The sequence below is a fragment of the Sinocyclocheilus anshuiensis genome, unplaced genomic scaffold (assembly GCF_001515605.1).
Source record: "Sinocyclocheilus anshuiensis isolate Anshui unplaced genomic scaffold, SAMN03320099.WGS_v1.1 scaffold724, whole genome shotgun sequence".
NCBI classification, from domain to species: domain Eukaryota; kingdom Metazoa; phylum Chordata; class Actinopteri; order Cypriniformes; family Cyprinidae; genus Sinocyclocheilus; species Sinocyclocheilus anshuiensis.
The window spans coordinates 208,518-212,842 of NW_015555740.1; the positions used below are offsets into that span (position 1 = coordinate 208,518).

Here is a 4,325-nt window from a genome sequence, read left to right on the forward strand (position 1 = left end):
TGTAACCATCTCAAGGATGATCAGAAGAAATGGACAGCACCTGAGTTAAATATATGAGTGTCACAGCAAAGGGTCTGAATACTTAGGACCATGTGATATTTCAGTTTTTCTTTTTTAATAAATCTGCAAAAATGTCAACAATTCTGTGTTTTCCTGTCAATATGGGGTGCTGTGTGTACATTAATGAGGAAAAAAAATTAACTTAAATGATTTTAGCAAATGGCTGCAATATAACAAAGAGTGAAAAATTTAAGGGGGTCTGAATACTTTCCGTACCCACTGTATATAAAATCACTCCGAGGCCACTGAATTGGGCCACTTAAAATAGCTTTACTTCATTATGTTAAAATTATGCAAACAAATAGTGTTTTCTGACAAAGAATTATTAAACTAAGCCAAGAGGGACAAATGTTGGAATTGGTGAACTTATATCTTAGATTCAACACACTTTTTTCAGTACATTCATTGCCAGTCTTAGTATTTTGTTATGGTCTTGGGTGGTTTCTTGAATAGAGTTCAGGTCACTTCTCTTACCAGAGCTTTTCAAAGTGAACACAGTGTCACACCAGAGATCTTTCTGACCTCTTGTCTTGACAGCAGTGCCTTTAAACGTCTCGTATGGAGGAATCAGCACCTCTTTCTCATGATCAAGCTTAAAATATTTTGTCACATCAGCACCGTCATAAGTGTACATTTCAAAACAAGACACATTTCCAAAAAAACTTTGTTCCACTGCGATTAAAAGAGGATGTAAATGAGCCAAAACTAACTTTTTTGTTCTGAACATTGTTTAAATTTGACATTTTTACCATGATAAGTTAAATAACATTTCTTTTGTGTTTTTTTCAGAATCTGTATTGCATCTGTTAACAAAAGGTGAAGTTGATACCATTTTAATTTCTTGTTTTGGTTTTTCTTTTCATTTCGAACAGCATTATTGAAATCCTTATATATCTCAAACGTAGAGCTAGTGTACACATAAATAGCGACTGAATGAGTCGTTGTCAAGTTATTTCCTGGCTTGCATTTCTTTTCAGCATGTTTCCAAGCATTTGCAAATTTCGATTCGGAGTTAGACATTTCTTGCTTCATATATTTTGTCTCCACCAGATTCGCCATTTTCTCTCTACAACCTGCAATCCTGGAATCATAATGATCAATCATCAGTATTCATGTCTGTAATATTCATACTAGAACACAAGCTTACCTGTCCTAGAGCAGCTAAAATGAGAAGAAGAGCTTCAGTGATCAGCAGCATCTTGCAAAGACAGCCAGAAACAAAACAGTTTCACAAATACTAAATCTATTACTCCAATATGAGTATTATGTGCATACATCTGCATATTAAAACTGTCTACCGCAATGCCTCACATTTTACAGTTTTACATTTTTAGTATATTTTGCCATATAGAAAACCCCTATTAAATGTGTAATTAAACATGTGTTGTTAACTGGTATATTGACCATTTACTTCACCCTTAAAATTACCTGAGAATATTGTTGTCTGTTTATTTTTCTTTTTTTCAGTCGTTCAGGAGCAACAGGGAGAGGAGAAGATCAGAAAAATAATTAAGGTGGCTTCTTTATATCGCTAAAAATGTCTGTGTGTGTTGTGTGTGAACTGTTTAGCTCTTCATAATGCAACACTGTAGAAGGTCTGGTCTATGTGTAGTTTTTCACACAGGAAAAACTCTGAGTTTGTGTCATGTTAGTAGCAGAAAACAGATTTGACATTGTGATGAGCAGATTCTGATCATGGAAATGTGAGTCTTTTTCTCCAAATTCCCGCAGGAGACAAAAATACATCATTCAGTTCATTCTTGATACTAAATAAATATCTTCAACCAACATTTAGATTTAAATACAGCTGCATACAACATATGCATGACGTGCACACTGTTTTTTAAACACTTCCTGTTATGAATTAATGAAAATAATAATAGTCATGAATCTTTAATAATAAACAGTCTATGCCTTGATATTATTACTGTTCAGATGATAATTTCTAGACTAATAGATGACAGTAGGGGCACACTTACCTTGAGGAAGAAGTGTTGCTGTCAGTTTTTGTATGTGTAGAGCTAAGATGAAATAAAGAGGCACGCTTGTTACAAACAGTACAGACAGAGATAATAGGCAGTACATCAGCTTTAAAAATAAATTTCCCATAATTCTTTGGCGAAGAGAGCGCGCCAGAAATGATGGAATCCCAGTAAAACACAGCTCAAAAACGTAAGTAAAGAGTTAGTTTTGTTTTAATTCAAGTCGTTAGTCATCATTATTATATGCAATGAAGAAATGACACGACACCTCCAGGTGGTTTTGGTAGCGTGATAACTGAACTCGTGGTATTCTCAGTGAAATGTGGCAGTGAAACTTACAACGGGGTTTGTGTGAGAACAGGTGTAACGCTTCGTCAGAGTAAAAGTGAAAAAGGTTATGTGAAGTTTGAAGTTGCAGAAAGGTATTTTCTGTAAGGGATGAATGATTACTACAGTATTATAAAACTATATTCCATTTCAGTAAATAAATTACATATTTTGACCAGTAGATGGCAATGACGTCAAAACACCAAAGTCTTTGAAAGATGTAATTTCTTGAAAATTGCTAAACAAATTTTGCATTAATAACAAAGTTAAAATGCAAATTAACATTGCACATGATTTTTTTTTTTACACATGAAAACACAGAAAATGCTTAACACAAATAATCAGTTATAATGGATTATTACAAACCGGAAAACTGGAAAAATGAAAATTTACTGTGAATTTATGCATTTTTATAGAATTTCACACTTCCAATAAAAATGTGGAAAATACTGTTAAATTATAATGCATTTTCTCAGTAAAACTTTTTTGTTTGTTTGTTTTCTTTTTTACAGAGTTTATTTATATAGCACATTTCAAACACAAAGGTAATTCAAAGTGCTTTACATAGAAAGGTATTAAAATAATCATAAAATAATCACAACAATAGCTAATAAAATAGCTAATTGCCAGCAATGGCTCTGATAAAATCCAAACAATGATGAGTCTCTTCTTAAGCCTTCATCTCACATTACATTGAGTCACAAATGATGTTGCTTGCTAGATGTAAATGAAAAAGATGAAATTCTGTAGTAAATAATCGAGGACCACAAAATAAAAAAGCCAACTTCTTCATGTCTTGGCTTAATGATTGACATCAGGCTGTGAGCAATCGCATTCACTGATCTCTCGTCATTGATCCTGAAAATAATGAAAACAACAATCCATTCCCACGACATGACACGACCACGACAGCTTGAAGTTGTCTAATTTGGCACGGTCTCCCTGCTACACTAATAGTAGTAAGGCTTTCCTCTGTGTATACATATCCTTACAAGTACAATTTTAGCTGTATTATTTGTGTCCCCTTCAAAAATTGCTCTTGAGAAATTTTATGTTTATTGTCCCCCCAACTGTTCGACGAAATTTACGCCCCTGCTTATTACTAACCAGACTGACCATATTTCCTTCAAGCTGTACGTCTACAAAAGTTCTTAACATTTTAATGTTGTTTTATTGAAACTAATAGTTTGGTTTGCTGTAGGTGGGCACTTTGACGTTTGATGTTCTAATGTTATGTTTTAATGTTAGCCCTTTTGGGCTCGGTTGAAGATCAGTCGTGCTGCTGCATTCTGAATCATTTGTAGAGGTTTGATTGCGCATGATGGAAGTCCAGCCAGAAGAGCATTGCAGTAGTCCAGTCTAGAAATGACAAGGGCCTGGACAAGAAGTTGGGTAGCATGCTCTGTTAGGAAGGGCCTGATCTTTCTGATATTGTGCAATGCAAACCTGTATGATCGAGCTGCAATGTGGTCCTTGAAGGTCTGCTTGTCATCAAAGGTTACTCTGAGACGTAATGGTTGACTATATCACAAAGCTTTCAATATCTTTTGACCTTGTCTGAAGATCATAATCGGAACAAGATCTAGGATGAGTTTGAAAATTACGGTGGCCGAGAGTGCTCAAGGTGCTGCAACTTAGGAAAAAACATGCAAATAGAAAAAAAGAAGAAAACATCTTCATCAGGATACAGGTTTAACTCATTCGAAATACTTCTGCTTAATGTTACACTGTCAGATATGCAAAAGAGATCTCTCCTATCTCTTGCTCTGGCTACCGTGTATAGACCGCCATGGCCATATACAGATTTCCTAAAAGAATTTGCAGATTTCCTTTGAGACCTATTGGTAAATGTTGATAAAGCCCTACTTGTCTGTGTACCCATAAACATATATGAACTAGACGAAATGACTAGCAACATGGGCACTATCTTCTCTAATACATTAGAAGCTGTTGCCC

The 4,325-nt window shown here is 34.8% G+C and overlaps 1 pseudogene; it reads right to left on the bottom strand.

Moving 5' to 3' along the window:
* Nucleotides 1-474: 474 nt before the first annotated feature.
* LOC107673201 (ecto-ADP-ribosyltransferase 4-like) lies at nt 475-1,258 on the bottom strand (annotated as a pseudogene).
* Nucleotides 1,259-4,325: the final 3,067 nt, after the last annotated feature.